The following is a 20435-nucleotide window of genomic DNA, read 5'->3' as shown; positions in this document are numbered from 1 at the left end:
AGACAGGATGCCAATGTGCGGATCGTTTCAGAGACCATCTCTGGGACACCGGCACTAACCAACTCCACCACTCTGTGGCTGAACACTTTAACTCCCCTTCCCACTCCACCAAAGACATGCAGGTCCTGGGCCTCCTCCATTGCCAAACCCTAACTACCCAATGCCTGGAGGAAGACCACCTCACCTTCCGCCTTGGGACCTTACAACCACATGGAATTAATGTGGATTTCACTAGTTTCCCCATTTCTCCTCCCTCCACCTTATACCAGTCCCAACCTTCCAACTTGGCATCGCCCTCTTGACCTGTCCTACCTGTCTATTTTCCTTTCCACCTATCTGCTCCATCCTCCTCTCTGACCTTTCACTTTCACCCTCACCTTCATCTACCTATCACTTTCCCAGCTACCTTCCCCCCAACCCTACCACCCTCCCATTTATCTCAGCCCCCTTGGCCCACAACCCTCATTCCTGATGAAGGGTTTATGCTCAAAAGGTTGATTCTCCTGCTCCTTGGATGCCGCTTGACCAGCTGTGCTTTTCCAGCACTCTGATCGGCACTTTCTCCTAGTTGCTTATATACTTAATGGTAAGGTCCTGGGGAGTGTCTCTGAACAAAAAGACCTTGGAATGCAGGTTTATAGTTCCTTGAAAGTAGAGTCACAGGTAGATAGGATAGTGAAGAAGGTGTTTGCTTGGTATGCTTGCCTTTATCGGTCAGTGCATTGAGTACAGGAGTTGGGAGGTCATGTTGCAGTTGTACAGGACATTGATTAGGCCACTATTGGAATACGGCGTGCAGTTCTGGTCTCCCTGCTATAGGAAGAATGTTATGAAACTTGAAAGGGTTCAGAAAAGATTTACAAGAATATTGCCAGGTTTGGAAGGTTTGAGCTATAGGGAGAGGTTGAACAGGCTGGGGCTGTTTTCCCTAGAGCGTCAGAGGCTCAGGGGTGACATTATAGAGGTTTATAAAATCATGAGGGGCATGGATTGGGTAGAAAGACAAGTCTTTTTCCCTGGGGTGAGGGGATTCCAAAACTAGAGGAGAAAGACTTAAAGGGGACCTCAGGGACTACGTTTTCACATAGAGACTGGTGCATGTATGGAATGAGCTACCAGAGGAGGTTATGGAGGCTGGAACAATGACAACATATAAGAGGCATCTGAATGGCTATATGAATAGGAAGGGTTTAGACCGATATGGGCCAATTGCTGGCAACTGGGACTAGATTAATTTTGGATAGCATAGCTAGCATAGACAAGTTGGACCGAAGGGTCTACTGCCATGCTGTACAACTCTATGACTCTGGGCAAGAGTTTCTGCATTGACGGTATAAAGAGCTAGGCACTAATTTGAAAAGCAGGACCTCAAAGATTATAATCTTTGGATTGTTACCTGAGTTGCATACAAATTAGGATAGGGTACATAAAATTAGAAAGATGAATACATGGCTCAAAGGCTGGTGTGGGAGATGTATGTTCTGATTCCTGGGTCACTTACACCAGTGTGGGAAACACAGGACCTGAACTGTGGGCGCAGGACAATCTGAACAATGCTGGGACAGGAGTTCTTGCAAACTGCATAACCAAGGAAGGCAAGGAGGTTTTAAACTAAACAGTGAAGAGCAAGAGTTCAAATGTGGAAAGATGTGGCATATGTACAAAGTACTAAACAAAAATAGTCGTGGGAGATGAGGATACGAGAATGGCAGAAATGGGCAGAAGGAAGAAAAGGTTAGAGAGGTGCTGGAAAAGCACAGCAGGTCAGGCAGCATCTGAGGAGCAGGAATGATGAAGGGCTTTTGCCTGAAACGTCGATTTTCCTGCTTCTCGGATGCTGCCTGACCTGCTGTGCTTTTCCAGCACCACTCTAATCTTGACTCTGATCTCCAGCATCTGCAGTACCCACTTCCGCCCAGAAGGAAGAAAAACTAAGGAATACACCAACAAGCAAGATGAGATGTTACAAAGATAGCAAAAAGACAAAATTGAAGGGATTATATCTCAAACAAGTAGAATTCATAATAAAAACATTAATTGATAGAGTGCTTTGAAGCACATAACTATGATCTTATCGCCATTATGGAAACATGACTTCAGAATGACAGGGAGTAGGTTCCAAATATTGAGGATTCTATGACATTCAAGAAAAATATAAAGCTAGGTAAAAATGAAGAGAGAGCACTGTTAATCAGGCTTGCAGTTGTGTAATCATTTGAGGTGTTCCTGGATGAGAAGATCAGGATGTGGAATCAGTTTGGGTGGAGATGAGGGAAATTGGGCGAAAGATGTCACTTGTGGAATGGGCAACTGGCCACCTAACTAACTGTGACTTGGGACAAAGTATAAAAGAAGAAATATTGATTGCTTATCATAAAGAGATGGCGGTCCATGAGATTATAGATTCTAATTGAATATAATCCTGCTGCTCCTGATAGCTCTTAGCACCTTATGAGGGTCTAGATTAAAGCTGCTAGATCAATTCTGTATCTGTCCCATTTAACATGCTGGAGGGTATTCTCAGTGTGAACACAGGGCTTTCTCATCAGAAGGACTGTATGTTGGTTACTCCTACCAATATGATTATGCACTCATCCACCAATAGATTAGTGATGACAAGGCTACTAGACTTTTCCTTCATTTCAGTTCCATCATTATTTGCACCAGAAAATAAGGAATTATAGATATGCAATAAATGCTGGCTGAGTCAGTGTCATCTATATAGCATAGAATTAATTTCTTAAAATGTCTAGACTAGCATATTACATGTTCTTCAGGACTTGGCCAACTTGATCAGTTAGTTGTGCTGCTGGGCCAGTCTTGGCGCTGGACATTGAAGTTCCCCCAACTGACCTGCATTTTGTAGCTTTGCCATCCTCAATATTTCTTCCGATTTGTTTTCAACACGGAAGAGCACTGATTCATCAGCTGGAGGTAGAAGGTGATAATCAACAAGTAGTCTCCAGTGAAGGTCAACTCCAGTGAAGTCTCCCAGCACTCCCCAGGGAAGATGGAACAGGGAAGATGATTGTGGCACTCAATAGGAGACAGTAAAGGAGACAGTCAGGCTAGGAGACTGTAAGGACTGCAGATGCTGGAAGTCAGAGTCAATTGATGTGAAGCTGGAAGAGTACAACAGGTCAGACAGCATCCAGGGTACAGGAAAGTCAACATTTTGGGCCGAAACCCTTTGTCTAGTTTTCAGCTTGACATCTATTGATTTTGTCAGGCTGTTATTTGACCAGGTTATGGGACAGTGCTCCTAACACCAGCATAAGTTCCACCCACATATCTGTGAGAAGGACTTTGCAGGGTCGACGAATGAGTTTGCCTTTGTTTTTTCTGGTGTCTATAATCTATGCCAGGAGGTCTTTCTGGTTTTATTTCTCTTCTGTAGCAGTCTAATACAACTAAGAGGTTTGCTAAGCAGGTCCATAGTAATTGAACCAGACAAACCATGACACATCTCTGACCAGCACTAGGCAATGCTGAGTTGCTCTTGGTCTTAATTCCTTTCAACACCCACCCTGTCAACATCATTCACGATCTTATACTCTTCCAACAAGTCACCCCTCATTCTTCTATACTCCAGTCATCATAAGTGCAGCCTGTCCTTGTAATATCATCCATTCATTTCAGGTATCCTGCTGAGATAAAATTCAGTTTTTTCTCAGTGTCATTCTAATAAACAAACCCCACATCCCCTCTGGTCCAGATTCTTTTTAATCCAATATTCATTTAAGCAATCATGATATTTGTAACAGAAAACCCTTACTAGCTTTTGGAATATTATCTGTGATTCTTCTTTTGCCCAAAAGCTGGTCCAAAGGAAGACTTTACAGCTCTAAACCAACAACTTGGTTTATAATCCATGAATGTGCAGTACACAGATTGTAATAGTCAATTGGATCTCTCACATAGAATTACACCCCATTTACAACACTGAACCAGGACTGGCCTATGCTGCATTTATACAGCTCATAAGCCTCCTCTCATTCTAATTCATCTAATTCTATCAACATTATCTCTTAATTATTTTCTCCCACATGCAATTACCCAACTTCTACTACAATGCATTTTCTCAAAACCAATTCTTTTGACAGTTAGCAGTCTAAACGTAACCTTTCTTCCACAACACCTCTTCCCTAGTTATGGATTCACTTTGCCTGGGACCCTCTATGCTCCAACTCTGATCTCTATGAAAGTGCTTTTACTTTGAAATTGTTCAATTTGGATTGTGGGAAAGTATGAATTAAGACGGCTCCCTCTAACTATACAGTTGGTTCTCCTATAATGCCATAGTTGCGTTCCAGTGAAACCTCGCTGTATAAAAAATTGCTTAATAGAAATAATAAAGCCTACGGAAAAAGTGGGATTAGGGGATGACCAACAAAAAATATCACTTGCGATCACTCAAAAATCACCCAAAAGTCTAACACAAAGCATAGCCTGAATGAAGGTTGAAATCATATTTACTAACAAAACAAAAATAAAAGTTTAACACAGTACATTTAGAAAATGTAGGAAAGCTGCTCTCTGTACAGTACCCCTCACAGAAAGTGGCTCTGTCATCGCACATGAGCAGACCGGCACATGAACACTGGCGCTGATATTAAGCATGTGCAGGGCGGCACGAAGACCAGCGCTGACATTGCGCATGTGCAGGGCGGCACGAAGACCAGCGCTGACATTGAGCATGCACAGGGTGGCACGAAGACCAGCGCTGACATTGCGCATGTACAGGGTGGCATGAAGACCAGCGCTGACATTGCGCATGCGCAGGGTGGCATGAAGACCAGCGCTGACATTGAGCATGCACAGGGTGGCATGAAGACCAGCGCTGACATTGAGCATGCACAGGGTGGCATGACGACCAGCGCTGACATTGCGCATGCACAGGGTGGCATGAAGATCAGCGCTGACATTGCGCATGCGCAGGGTGGCACGAAGACCAGCGCTGACATCGCACATGCACAGGGTGGCATGAAGACCAGCGCTGACATTGAGCATGCGCAGGGTGGCACGAAGACCAGCGATGACATCGCGCATGCGCAGGGTGGCACGAAGACCAGCGCTGACATTGCGCATGCGCAGGCTGGCACGAAGACCAGCGCTGACATTGCGCATGCGCAGGGTGGCATGAAGACCAGCGCTGACATTGCGCATGCGCAGGGTGGCATGAAGACCAGCGCTGACATTGAGCATGCACAGGGTGGCATGAAGACCAGTGCTGACATCACACATGCACAGTGACACGAAGACCAGCGCTGACATCGCGCATGCGCAGGGTGGCACGAAGACCAGCGCTGACATCGTGCATGCGCAGGGTGGCATGAAGACCAGCGCAGACATCGCACATGCGCAGGGTGGCATGAAGACCAGCGCTGACATCGCGCATGCGCAGGGTGGCACGAAGACCAGCGCTGACATCGCGCATGCGCAGGGTGGCACGAAGACCAGCGCAGACATCGCACATGCGCAGGGTGGCACGAAGACCAGCGCTGACATCGCGCATGCGCAGGGTGGCACGAAGACCAGCGCTGACATCGCACATGCGCAGGGCGGCATGAAGACCAGCGCAGACATCGCACATGCGCAGGGTGGCACGAAGATCAGCGCTGACATCGCACATGCACAGGGTGACATGAAGACCAGCGCTGACATCGCACATGCACAGGGTGACATGAAGACCAGCGCTGACATTGAGCATGCACAGGGTGACATGAAGACCAGCGCTGACATTGCGCATGCGCAGGGTGGCACGAAGACCAGCGCTGACATTGCGGATGCGCAGGGCGGCACGAAGACCAGCGCTGACATCGCACATGCACAGGGTGGCATGAAGACCAGCGCAGACATTGCGCATGCACAGGGTGGCATGAAGACCAGCGCTGACATCGCACATGCACAGTGACACGAAGACCAGCGCTGACATCGCACATGCACAGGGTGGCATGAAGACCAGCGCTGACATTGAGCATGCACAGGGTGGCATGAAGACCAGCGCTGACATTGAGCATGCACAGGGTGGCACGAAGACCAGCGCAGACATCGCACATGCGCAGGGTGGCATGAAGACCAGCGCAGACATCGCACATGCGCAGGGTGGCACGAAGATCAGCGCTGACATTGAGCATGCACAGGGTGGCATGAAGACCAGTGCTGACATCGCACATGCACAGGGTGGCATGAAGACCAGCGCTGACATTGAGCATGCACAGGGTGGCATGAAGACCAGTGCTGACATTGAGCATGCGCAGGGTGGCACGAAGACCAGCGCTAACATCGCACATGCGCAGGGTGGCATGAAGACCAACGCAGACATGGCGCATGCGCAGGGTGGCACGAAGACCAGCGCTGACATTGCGCATGCGCAGGGTGGCATGAAGACCAGCGCAGACATTGCGCATGCGCAGGGTGGCATGAAGACCAGTGCTGACATTGAGCATGCACAGTGTGGCATGAAGACCAGCGCTGACATCACACATGCGCAGGGTGGCACAAAGACCAGCGTTGATATCACACATGCGCAGGGTGGCACAAAGACCAGCGTTGATATCACACATGCGCAGGGTGGCACAAAGACCAGCGCTGACAGAACAGCGCAGAAACTTTGGCACAGACATTGCTGCATGCACAGAACAAAGCGTGCAAACCGATCCCTTTTGCAATTGTGCCATTGCCAACGGGGGTGAGCGTTCTCCAAAATACCGTTCCCTAATTCTTCAGTGACGTTAGAGCCAAATTGTACTGCTGAAACATGCATTATCCCAGAACTACCTGTACTACTAATTTTGATGCAGAATATCAGACTCATAAAACATGAGCTCTGTTATTCTTCTATCAGGAGAAGACATACTGATTTAGCAACACAAGTGTGGAAGCTGAAGCCAGAACCTGTTTTACAGGATCAGAACTAAATAAACACCAGTGTAAAAGAGACTCATCTGATTATCTTTATTGGCTAGTCTCTTACTCTTAAATTTTATGTGCTCAGCCCATCCCGAGGGCTACATGCTCAGCAACCTCTTTAACTCATTGACTGATTCCTTTCCACAGATGTTATTGCTTCTCTGGATTTAATTGCACAGTGCAAAATTTCACACCGTTGTTGATACTAGCTGTTTCTGCTAAATGATGCTAATTTCATTGTTCCTTCATGATCAGCCAACTTCTTTCTCTCCATTTGATATCTCGTAATTATTAGCGAAACAAATGAAACAAATATATAAATACATCAAAGAAGAATGAAACAAAGTGGAGAACCTCAGTAGCCTGCGAAATCGGGCACAAATAGAGTAAGAGAAAACAGCAGTTAAAAGAAAAATAAATCAAAGTTTTAAATGCCTGAAAGGCACAATGATCATTAAATTATTTGTTAAAGCTTAATGTCTGCAGCAAGATATTGAATGCCTATAACCACAGCAGAACCTGATATAGAGGAGTTGTGTAAATATTATTCAAGTGAACTGATTAAATATAAACATCATTGTGCTTTGGGTCTTTTGAAACTTTGACTCTAAGTAAACAGTTGCACTGACCTCTGATTGTTGAAGGGGATTTTTAGGTTCTGCAGCAGTCACTTTAACCACTTCCTCCACTCATATCCTTCCGTTACCACATTCACTGATGATCTAGCAAAAGGTGGCTTTCTTCTTCCCCACTGTTCATGTATTACTTATTTTGCTTCCATGACGCTCAATTGAGACAAGTGACCTGTTTCCAAACTTGAGTTGATGAAAGTTTATAAAGAGCACTTAAATAATGCATAGGACTGCGGAAAATTGTCTTAGCTTTCCAGACCCTCTTAAGGACAAAGAGATCACACACCCACCAGATTCTATACTGGCTGACTAAAATTGGGAAACCATGGAAACAACAAAAGGATAAATATCCTCAGCAGCTGTTTAGCATGAAAAAGAACTGGCTGATAAACTTGATTTACTTTTCCGAAAAGTATTGAGCAAACTTTAATGTAAATGAAGGGAAAATATGGGGGAGTGTGATACAATGTTTTTTAATTTCATGCTTTGGTGAACATATTTTAATTAAAATGATGGAGCTTTAAGAAATTATACAGTTTACTATCATATATTGCTTCATACACGTTGACCATATAATTATTAACTGTCTTGAATATTTAGCATATGTTACACAAAGAATGGTGAATGGTTTAAAAAATGTCCTGCAAAAGTTTGCATTCATCTTGCACTTTTCATAACTTCAGAATGTTTCAAAGCACTCTATATTTAACACAGTATGGTTGAAGTGTTGTCTCCATTATATTCTAGAGAAACCCAATTTGTGCACAGAAAGGCTCATGAATAGCAATGAGATAATGATCAGGTGTTTTAGTGATATCAGTTGACAGATACATAGTTGTCCAGATATTGATATAGAAAATAGGTTGGATAACTTTATCATACTGCTTACTTCACTTTATTAATGTATATCTAACAATTGTGATTCAACTCACTGTACATTCATTAATTAAAACTATACTCAACTTAAAGGCACATGGATAAGATCCTAAACTGGCTGTGGGATCAACATGTGTAATTGACCCTTAACTGTTGGCTCTGAAGTAGACAGCATGCAGATTTTGTGGGGTATGCTCATTTGCTTGGGAGCTGTTTGCAGTCAGCACTAAACATACTGTTGAGCGGCTGAAAATCTCTGCAGGGGAGCACTAGTTTGTATCATCACTTCAAGCCAGCTTCATCTTTTAAAAGTGAGTTGCATTCTGGCTGCACTTGATGCTGAAGGTAGCTGTGAAAGACAAAGACTGAAAAATGGCATTGGAGAGATAGGGTGCTTGCTGCAAGTATCCTTCCTGAAATATGGTTCATGGAATTAGACAAAATTTTCTAGTTGGGGCTGAACCACTTTTAGAAAGGTTCATCATCATTTCCTTGTTTTTGTACTATGTGGGCAGAATTTCTTGCTGATTATAGCAGCCCCGGAGCCATTTAACACTGAGGTTAATTAGTTGGAGCTGGGCCTTCTGCTGCTCACTTACTTGGCTGTCATGCTTCAGAGAGCTGTGGCCAGTCAGGTTGACTGGTAATTCTGTTGTCCCAGTAACATTAGGAGCAGCAGTGGCCAGGGTGGGGACAACAAGCAATCCCTAGATTCCAGAAAGTGGTCAGTATAGAGTGTGTCTCAGCAGAGAGGTGATGTGGAAGTGGGGTGGTAGAGTGGAGTGGGTTTCTTGATAAGAGAAGAGGGGGCACAGGGAAGCGAGGCATTTATAGACAGTAGAATTGCTGAATTTCTCCCCGGCCTTTGAATGCCGAGGCAGGATACTTCTGACAGTGCACCCCATCTTTCAATACGTTCAGGGGTGTCAGCAACGTTCCTTGTAATTATTTTTGCTCCTGTGCAAACGTCCAAGTAAGTGGAAGCTGTGTATCAGCACGCTGATCAAAATGTGCGGAGATTCCTAGTGACTTGTACAGTTTAGAGGGAAGTTGGAGACATGATTTCTGTACTCACGTTCTGAACTGCAACTTGAATCCATAACCTTCTAATTCAGAGGTGACAGCGCTGCCAACTGAGCCACAGCTTGCTACTCCTATTTCATTTTCATCTCTATAGCAGCAAATGTTAGATGCATTCTGTCTTTTACTGCTGCTTTGCCTTCAAAGTAGCATATTTGAAGATATTTTTGGTTTTGGTTGCACCAGACATAGTTTTGATGAGCATGTGTGCACACAGAGAATATGCACCTGCAAAGTAGGCAAATTATATTTTATAGTCAGTGTGTAACACTGATGCAATGCCAATGCTACCATTTGTAACACATTGCTCTAACTAATGCCTTTTGTGTTCTGCAGCAGCTAACTGATTTCTATTGGTTCATGCTAAGATTGGCTTCCACAGTTGTTCTTTAAGTTGCTGCCACGTACCAGCAATGATAAAGCATCGTGAAAATTTTGTCCTAACATCAATGATTCTGTGCAGACCACTTGTTCCCAGATATTGGTGCAGTAGTTTGTATCTACTTTGGATCATAATGTGATAGAGAGAACAAGGGGAGGTGCCACAGAGCTGCTAGAAAGAGGAGGAGTACATGCAGAAACACTCAGCAGCAAACATTACCTGGCCAGGTTGTCTCATTGCTTTCTCTTACTGAACCTCATTATGGAAAAGTGTTTTTATTCTCTTAGAGTCATAGAGTCATAGAGATTTACAGCATGGAACCAGACCCTTCGGTCCAACCCATCCATGCCGACAACTTTAACATCGGAAGACTATAAGACCATAAGATAAAGGGGCAGAATTAGGCCATTCAACCCATCAAATCTGCTCCAGCATTCAATCATAGCTGATATGTTTCTCAACCGCATTCTCCTGCCTTCTCTCCATAACCCTTGATTCCCTTACTAATCAAGATCCTATCTACTTCTGTCTTAAATACACTCAATGACTTTGCCTCCATAGCCCTCAGCGGCAATGATTTCCACAGATTAACTCACCTCTGTCTGAAGAAATTCTTGCTCATCTCAGTTCAACAATGTCGTCCCTTCACTCTGAGGCTGTGCTCTTGGGTCCTAGTCTGACCTACTAGTAGAAATACCTTTTCAATATGCACTCTGTCCAGGCCTCTCAGTATCCTTAAGTTTCAATCAGACCCTCTTTCTAAACTCCATCAAGTACAAATGAGGTGAAAGTGACAACCCTTGACATCAAGGCTGCATTCAATGAATGTGGCATCAAGGAGCCCCAGCAAAACTGAAATCAGTGGGTGTCAGGGGGCAAACTCTCCACTGGTTGGAGTCATACCCTGAACATAGGAAGATGATCGTGGTTATGGGAGGTCCTCAGCTCAGCTCCAGGATATCTCTGCAGGAGTTTCTTAGGGCACAGTTCTAACATTCAAGAAGGGTTTATTCCTGAAATATAGATTCTCCTGTTCCTTGGATGCTGCCTGACCTGCTGTGCTTTTCCAGCGCCACACTCTTGACTCTGATCTTCAGCATCTGCAGTCCTCATGGATGTTCCCTCCATCATAAGGTCAGAAGTGGAGATGTTCACTGGTGTTTACACAATGTTCAGCACCATTCATGACTTCTCAGATACTGAAGCAGTCAAATGCACCAAGACCTGGACAATATCCAGGCTTGGGCTGACAAGTGATAAGTAACATTTGTGTCACACAAATGCCAGGATAGGACCATCACTAATAAGAAACAATCTAACCACCGCCTCTTGACATTCAATGGCGTCACCATAACTGAATCCCTCACTATCAAAATCCTTGGGGTTACCATTAATCAGAATAAACACAACGGCTACAGGAACAGGTCAGAGGCTAGGAATACTCCATGCAGCTCACCTCCTGACTTTCCAATCCTGTCCAGCATCTGCAAAGCACAAGTCGGGGGTGTGATGGTATACTCCCCACTTGCCTGGGTGGGTACAGCTGCAACAGCACCTAAGAAGCTTGATACCATCCAGAACAAGCAGCAAACATATTGTCATTACATTCACAAGCATCCACTCCCTCCACCACCAACGCTCAGTACCAGCATTGTGTACCTTCTAAAAGATGTACTGCAGAAATTCACCAAAGATCCTCAGGCAGCGCCTTTCAACTAGAAAGGTAAAGACAATGGATTCATGGTAACACCACCACCTTAAAGTTCCCCTCCAAGCTACTCAGCCCCCTGACTTGGAAATATATTGCTGTTCCTTCACTATAACTGAATCAATATCCTGGAATTCCCTCCCTAATGGCATTGTGGGTCACCCAACAGCAGGTAGACTGCAGCGGTTCAAGAAGGCAGCTCATCACCACCTTCTCAAAGGCAGCTAGGGACAGGCAATTAATGCAGGCCAGCAAGTGATGCCCACATCCCACAAATGAATGAAAAGAAACCCAGAGTTCTCAACTGCTCCTCATATCAGAGGACCTTCATCCCAGGGTCATTCTTCTAAACCTCTGGATGGCCTCCATTGCCAGCATATCTATCCTTAGGCATGAACCCCAAAACTGTTCACAATGTTCCAAATGCCATCTGACCAGAGCCTTATGCAGCCTCAGCAGTGCATCCCTGCACTTGTATTCTAGTGTTCTTGAAACCAATGCTAACATTGCATTTGCCTTCCTAACTGCCAACTGAACCTACAGTTTAACCTTTAGAGAATCTCGAACGAGGATCCCAAGTTCCTTTGTGCTTCAGATTTCTGAAGCTTTTCCCTCTTGAAAAAATAGTTTATGCCTTCTGTTCTTCACACCAATGTGCATAACCTTACATTTCCTACATTGTATTCCATGTACTTCTTTGCCCACACTTCTAGTCCATCTCAGTCCTTCTGAAGCCTCCTTGTTTCCTCAATATTACCTATACTTATACTTATCTTTGTGTCATCTGTAAATTTAATAACAATGCCCTCAGTTCCTTCATGCAGATCATTAACATATAACATCAATTGTTGTGATCCACACATGGACCCTTGCAGAACTCTACTAGTCACTGGCTGCCATCCTGAAAAATACATCTTTACCCAATCTCTTTACCTTTTCCCAGGCAGCAATCATCTTTACATGCTTAGACCTTGCCCCTAATACTATGGGCTCTTATTTTATTTAGTGGTCTCCTGTGTGGCACCTCATCAAAGGCTTTTTGGAAATTCAAATGAGTCACATCTACTGGCTATACTTTGTATAACTTGCTCTTTTGTATTTTGTCTAACTTGCTCGTTACCTCATCAAAGAATTCCAACAGATTTATCAGGCATGACCTCCCCTTGATGAAGCCATGCTGACTCTGCCCCATTTTACCTTGCGCATCCAAGTATTCTGCAATCTCATCCTTAATAATGGACTCTTAAAATTTTAACAATGACCGAGGTCAGACTAACTTGGCTTATAACTTCCAGTCTTCTGTTGCCCTTCCTTCTTAAACAGGGTGTTATATTAACTATTTTCCAGTTCTCTGGTGCCCTCCCTGATTCCAGAGATTCCTGAAAGATCACCACCAATTCCTCTACAATCTCCTCAGCTACCTCCTTCAGAACTCTGTGATATAGTCCCGGGTGATTTATCCACCTTGAGACCTATCAGCTTCCTCAGCACCAGAGGTGCTGTGACAGAAACAAAATCAAATGTTTAACTAAACTTTGTAAAATTAAAACAAAAACTTACTGAACTCAAATCTCAATGATATTATCTGGGATAACGATGAACCTCAGTCCCTGCAGTGTCCATTGGTTTCTGAAGGCTTCTGTTGTGCCTTCTGCAAGTTCCTTCTCAGAAGCAGGCCCACGAGGAGACCCTCTGAATTGCCTGCTCCCCCCCAACAGGGGTGCCTATATATTAGGAGAGTGGACTAAATTGCAACCAAACGTTAAAAGAAATACTGCCATGGGCTGCAAATGCAACTCTCAACATAAATAAGGAAATCAGTTTGCTCCAGGTCACAATAACTTGGTAACTTGGTACTTTACACTTAATGTTGCCTTGGAGCTGGGTGTGCTCTGCCAGTGAAGTTGGCTGTGGCCATGAATGTTTCTGTCTCTTGCTCTTTCCAGGCTGGAGCAGCTGACATTTGCCACATTTCCCAGTTTACCATCCATTTTTGGGTTAAGAGGTCACCGGGACTTTGTATTCTCAGACTACTGAATGGAGTTTTTTTTCTCTCACGCTCCAAAGAGAGACTGCGGCACAGTAGTTAGCACTGCTGCCTCACAGTGACAGAGACCAGTGTTCGACTCCAGCCTTGGGTGACTGTGTGGGTGCTTCGGTTTCCTCTCACAATTCAAAGTTGTGCAGGCTAGGTGGATTGACCATGGGAAATGGCGGGCTTATGGAGATAGTGTGAGGGATGTGTCTGGATGGGATGTTCTTTGGAGATTTGGTGCAGACTCTTTGGGTCGAATCTCCTCTGCCTGCACTCTAGGTTAAGTGAGCACAGAGTTTCACAGGGATTACAGGTTGATTGGTAGTGATTGCAAACTCTTTGCTTTATGGGTGTTGCATATCATTGCAGATGGTCGAGAACTGAAAAGAATTCCATTCCTTCAATGACCAACTGGTGAACCATTATAAAGAGCATAACATGTCGGCCAGAGTCTGGTATCCTGGCAGCAGTTATGATGCCTTCATTTTGCTGCAATCTACTGCACCAGTCAACTGTATTCAAAATTTCAACTCCTGCATTGAAAGAGTTGCACAATTACCAATATTAGAGGCTTGATACAATCTTAGAGCATTACAATCATATGTTATTAGGTGATTTCAATTTATATATAAATATTTTAAAAACATGTATGTACAGGTGTATCTGCATGCATTGATATTACACCTTTAAGTAACATTTTATCAACACTTAAGTATTAATAGCAAAAGCTATATTTAGGATGACATTGAGAATTGAGTTAAAACATCATAATGTAATTCTTCTGAGGTTGATGCTGAAGTTGCATTAAAATCTATTAGCGTTCTGATCCAGTTGTTTTTCTGCTTGCATCCAGGTTTGTCATATTCACTTCACAGCATGATGCTTAATCATCAAAGCTCTGAAGGGATAATTAAAATGATAATTAAAATGGTAAACCTGCCATTTCATAATTGTATGAATGAGCAGTTGAAGGTGCTGATGTTTTACAAAGTTTCTTTTCAATTAAATTTCAATTACTAAAATCATACCAGAGTGCCTGTAACAAAATCAAATCTATCTTGGAAATAAGTTCATTAAACAAATGGACCAATTTACTGGAATATTAGAGTGTAAATAATGACATAAAATATTAGTGACTTATTATGAGCTTTATAAATACAATAAAAAGTAAGCCTTATAAGAGCAGTGATTCAAGGCAATAATCAAAAAATGTAGAAGAGCTGACTTTTGTATTCAAAACCCCAATCTCTGTTTACACCTAGCATGTAAAATTATTTCCATTTCCTGTCCTTTTCAATGCAGGAGTAGAAATTTTGAATACGCAAAAGCTATTTAACAGGCCTATCATTAACAATGAAATATTTTGAATTGGATTTTGTAAGTCCAATAACTTGAGGGTTTGTGTCACATTTTTCAGAAAGTGTGATTTGGACCCTAGAGAGCACAAAGGATCAATTACATGGTCCTTAGGAAAGATATACAGGAACACTACAATGCAGAGCATTTCAAACAAATCAAGTCATTAGGGTAGTCATCCAGAAGAGCAGGCTAATGTTCTGGGATAATGGGTTTGAATCCCATTGTGTAGATGGTTAAACATTGAACTCATTAAAAAAATCTGGAATTAAAATGGTAGTCGAATGGTGACCATGTAACCATTATTGATTAATTTAAATACCCATGTGGTTCACTATTTGCATTCCCTGAAGAACATCTGCCATCCTTGCCCAGGCTATCTACAATGACTCCAGATCTACAGCAATATGGTTAACTCATAACTGTTATTTAGGAATCAGCATAAATACGAACTTTGTCAGTGACAAACACATCACACGAAAGAAACAAAAAAAGAGTTTATTATGTCTTTCCTTTTTCTTCACAAAATGGTCTCTGTACATCTTTGCTGTAGACCAGTGACTACTAAGAACTGAATTTGCACCTCACACACTCCTTTTCCTTTAGTCACACCTATTTATAATCTCTCTTGAGGAACTGCCATTATTCATGCGTCAGTCTAACTAATCAGTTTGCACAACATATTCGCTTTTGGAAAGTATTAACAAGAGCATCTGCCAAGTTTTTCTATTGTGTTAAAATAGTGTATATAACTGTGTTCACATAGCAACCTTGTTTTACATTCAGATATAATGAGGTCCAAGCCTCTTAACTCAATAGCTGAGGGAAGAATATGAGCTGGCCCAGTGACTGGCTGACTTTAATAGCACACAAATCACAACATGTTTCTTCCCACTGATACACTGCCTAAATATTCCTAAGTTGACGTATCCATGGTGGCGTTTTGAGATAAACTGATTGATGCAGTATCCTTTGAGGTGCTAACTATTTGCTGCAGCTCAGGTGATAGAAACAAGAAATAGAAGGCGAACTGAATGAAAGCACTTGTGATAGTGCTTACATGATAATATACTTAATGAAATTTTTTGAGGATGTTATGAACAAGATTGATAAAAGGAGTTGATAGATATTGTTTATTTAGATTTTCAGAAGCTTTTGATAAGGTCCCTCACAGGGGTTGATGAATAAAATTAAAGTACCAGACAAACGAGGTAAATGTATTGGTATAAATTGAGGATTTGAGCTTAAAAATGTGTTGCTGGAAAAGCGCAGCAGATCAGGCAGCATCAAAGGAGAATCGACGTTTCGGGCATAAGCCCTTCTGGGATTGGCTAACAGATAGAAAACAGAGAGTAGGAATAAATGGGGCATTCTTGTGCAGGCAGCCTATTGAGGGGGTACAGCCAGAGCAGGCTTAAAGGGCTGAATTGCTTACTTCTGTTCCTAGTTCTTATGCAAGGAGTACTTGGGGCCCAAGCTGTTTACAAAATATATTAATGATTGGGCGGCACAGTGGCTCAGTGGTTAGCACTGCTACCTCAGTACTACCAGGGACCCGGCTTTGATTCCTGCCTTGAGCGATTGTCTGTGTGGAGTTTGCACATTCTTCCCGTGTCTGTGTGGGTTTCCTCCAGGTGCTCTGGTTTCCTCGCACAATCCAAAGATGTGCAGGTCAGGTAAATTGGCCATGCTAAATTGCCCATAGTGAGAGGTGCATTAGTCAGGGGTAAATATAGGCTAGGGGAATGGGTCTAGGTGGGTTGCTCTTCGGAGGGTCGGTATGGACTTGTTGAGCCAAAGGGCTTGTTTTCCACATAAATCTAATCTAATCATGTGGGGATCAAATGTAAAATTTCCAAATTTGCAGATGGTAAAAAGTTAAGCAAAAATGTGTATTGTGAAGAAGATTTAAAATATTTTCAGAAATGTTTATATTTAATGACTGTTTTCCATCTGCCACATTCTAGCCCAATGTGATAAAACGTGAAGTTATCCACTTTGGCTGGAGAATAGGCCTGCCGAGCATTCCTTAAATGATGAGAGGTTGGAAAGTGTATGGGCAAAGGGACTTGAGACTCCTTATCAGTAAGTCAAAATGGAGACACAGCAAACTATTAGGACAACAAATGGAATATTAGCCTTTATCACAAGAAAATTTGAGTACAGGAGTAGTGAAGTCTTACTTCAATTGTACGGGAGCTTGGTTAGACTGTATCTGGAACCTTGTGTGCAGTTTTGCTTTCCTTATCATACTATGATTGCCATTGAGAGAGTGCCATGAAGCTTCACTGGGTTTATTTTCAGGATGATGGGACTGCCCTATGAAGAAAGATTGGGCAAACTGGGCCTCAAAAATTTAGAGTTTCAAAAAATGAGAAGTGATCTCCTCAAGGGATAAACAGGGTAGATACAGATACAATGCTTCCCCTGCTTTGATAGTCTAAAACCAAAGGGCATAACTTTTGAAAAATGGCATTTAGAACTGAGCTGAGAATAGTGGTTTTCTTACTCAAAGGATCATGAATTTTCTACCCTAGAGGGCTTTGGAAGCTCAGTTTTTGAGTATATATAAACTAGAGGTTGATAAACATTTCATTATCAATGGTGTAAAGTGTTATGGTGATAATGTGGGTAAAGGTCATTAAAGTGTAGGATTAGCCATGAATGTATAAAATGGCAGAAGACTTGATGGGCTGAATGGCCTAATCCTTTTCCTTTACTGCTTCTCGTGATGCTTGTTAGAAAGTTTCTTGTTGGGGAAATCTTCCAATAGATGTTTATTAATTTGACAAAAAAAACCCAAAACACTGAAGCAATGTGGCCAACTGGAAGCACCTGATAGTTTGTATTTAGGATGTGACAAATGTGAGTGTGTATAGAGATAAGAAATAACAGGAAAAGGATGGTACTATATATACATGTAGCAGCCATGCATGTTAAACGTTGAAAAAGCAGTATTTCATTTAACTTTGTTCTTGGGATATCACACACAGACAAAACAGCATTTATTGCTTATTCCTAATTGCCCTGGGACATTGAGCTAATCACACATTGTAGGATTGGAGTTACAGAAAGACTATTCAGTTGGCAATAATAGGCTTCCTTCCCTGAGAGACATCAATGACTCAGTAAATCCCAAAGTCATTCGAGAGGGGTAATTCAAGATGGAGGACGGGAAAAATTTCTGGCTGCAAGAGCTGCTCCTTTTTTTGAGGTATTTTAGGTGTTGGAGGTGATTTCCTCGAATTTCAGGAGCAGCAATTACTGTTTTATATGCTGTTGCATTGTTTTGGAACTTTGGAAAAAAAAAGTCAAAACAACAGCAATTTAAAAGGAAGAAAAGCAGACAAAGGAAGCACATGGTGAGGACAGTGCAGGAGAGAGAGAGAGAGAGAGAACCTGCATAGTTACTGCCTTTGCTGTTTGAATTAATGTATCACTGGACATCGGAGTGCATCTGGGAAAATTAACAAACAGTGAAATTCACAACTAATCTTGAAGGAACTGTTGGGCGAAGTGCACAGCACAGAATCAGATAAGTTAATTGTTGTTTTAAGTCTGTCCTAGAGAAAGGCTGCAGTAGTGGGTACAGTGGATTCTTTCTTGATTATATGTTTTTGGAGATAAGTCTCTTGATTAAACTTAAAATATAAGCCATAGCTATTAATTTAACCTGTGGTAGTGTTTGTAGAGGAATAAGACAGTGTTATCTTCTGGGTCTGTAGATTGTGAAGGAGGAAAAATGGCTTTTACAGTGATTTGTACTTCTTGTCAGATGTGGGAGTTTAAAGAGAGTTTAAGGGTTACTGCGGATTATATCTGCCATAAATGCTGTTGGATACGAATCTTATCAAATCAAGTGGATCGGTTAGAGAGACAAATAGAAGCGATGAGGAATTTGCAACAGCAACAGTATGTGATTGATGGCAGTTATAGAAAGGGGGGAAAGTCTCAGATACAGTCACATAGATGGGTTAACTCCAGGAAGGGTAAGAGAGGTAGGCAACTAGAGCAGGAGTCTTTTTTGGATATACCCATTTCAAACAGGTATGATGTTTTGGAAAATGTAGGGGTGATGGATTCTCAGGGGAATGTAGCACAAACAGCCAAGTTTCTGGTATTGAGACTGGCTCTAATGCAATGAGGGGTACGTCGACTTTCAAGAGATCAATTGTGTTCGGGGATTCTGTAGTCAGAGGTACAGATAGATGTTTCTGTGGCCAGCAGAGAAAAAGCAGAATGGTGTGTTGTTTCCCTGGTGCCAGGATCAAGGATGTCTCAGAGAGGGTGCAGAATGTTCTCACTGGGGAGAGGGGCCAGCAGGAGGTCATTGTCCACACTGGAACCAACGACATTGGAAGGGAAAACATTGAGACTCTGAAGGGAGATTACAGAGAGTAGGCAGAAATTTAAAAAGGAGGTCCTCAAGGGTAGTAATATCTGGATTACTCCCAGTGCTACGAGCTAGTGAGGGCAGGAATAGGAGGACAGAGCAGATGAATGCATGGCTGAGGAGCTGGTGTATGGGAGAAGGATTCACATTTTTGGATCATTGGAATCTGTTTTGGGGTAGAAGTGACCTGTACAAGAAGGACAGATTGCACCTAAATTGGAAGGGGACTAATATACTGACAGGGAAATTTGCTAGAACTGCTTGGGAGGATTTAAACTAGTAAGGTGGGGAGGTGGGACCCAGGGAGATAGTGAGGAAAGAGATCGATCTGAGATGGGTACAGCTGAGAACAGACGTGAGTCAAACAGTCAAGGCAGACAGGGACAAGGTAGGACTAATGAATTAAACTGCATTTATTTTAATGCAAGGGGCCTAACAGGGAAGGCAGATGAACTCAGGGCATGGTTAGGAACATGGGACTGGCATATCATAGCAATTATGGAAACATGGCTCAGGGATGGGCAGGACTGGCAGCTTCCAGGATACAAATGCTACAGGAAGGATAGAAAGGGAGGCAAAAGAGGAGGGGGAGTGGCATTTTTGATAAGGGATAGCATTACAGCTGTGCTAAGGGAGGCTATTCCTGGAAATACATCGAGGGAAATTATTTGGGTGGAACTGAGAAATAAGAAAGGGATGATCACCTTATTGGGATTGTATTATAGACTCCCCCAATAGTCAGAGGGAAATTGAGAAACAAACTTGTAAGGAGATCTCCGCTATCTGTAAGAATAATATGGTGGTTATGGTAGGGGATTTTAACTTTCCAAACATTGACTGGGACTGCCATAGTGTTAAAGGTTTAGATGGAGAGGAATTTCTTAAGTGTGTACAAGACAATTTTCTGATTCAGTATGTGGATGTACCTACTAGAGAAGGTGCAAAACTTGACCTACTCTTGGGAAATAAGACAGGGCAGGTGACTGAGGTGTCAGTGGGGGAGTACTTTGGGGACAGCAACCATAATTCTATTCGTTTTAAAATAGTGACGGAAAAGGATA

The 20435-nt window shown here is 42.9% G+C and overlaps 1 protein-coding gene across 3 annotated transcripts in view; it reads left to right on the top strand.

Moving 5' to 3' along the window:
- LOC148149855 (uncharacterized) overlaps positions 1-20435 on the top strand; it is a 338979-nt gene that overhangs the window by 169467 nt on the left and 149077 nt on the right. The window contains exon 5 of one of the 3 annotated variants that reach the window (XM_087986892.1): positions 13995-14142. The exons of the other annotated variants lie outside the window; for them this stretch is intronic. The gene's annotated coding sequence lies outside the window, so the exon portion shown is untranslated. Of the gene's footprint in view, positions 1-13994; positions 14143-20435 lie in introns of those variants that run through there. 3 annotated transcript variants of the gene reach the window in all.

Source organism: Chiloscyllium plagiosum, unplaced genomic scaffold, assembly GCF_037043375.1.
Source record: "Chiloscyllium plagiosum isolate Xiang-an unplaced genomic scaffold, Cpla_swu_hap1 HiC_scaffold_5, whole genome shotgun sequence".
Classification (NCBI taxonomy): domain Eukaryota; kingdom Metazoa; phylum Chordata; class Chondrichthyes; order Orectolobiformes; family Hemiscylliidae; genus Chiloscyllium; species Chiloscyllium plagiosum.
Note: the sequence above shows the minus strand (reverse complement) of the source record. Positions and strands in the feature narration are given on the sequence as shown.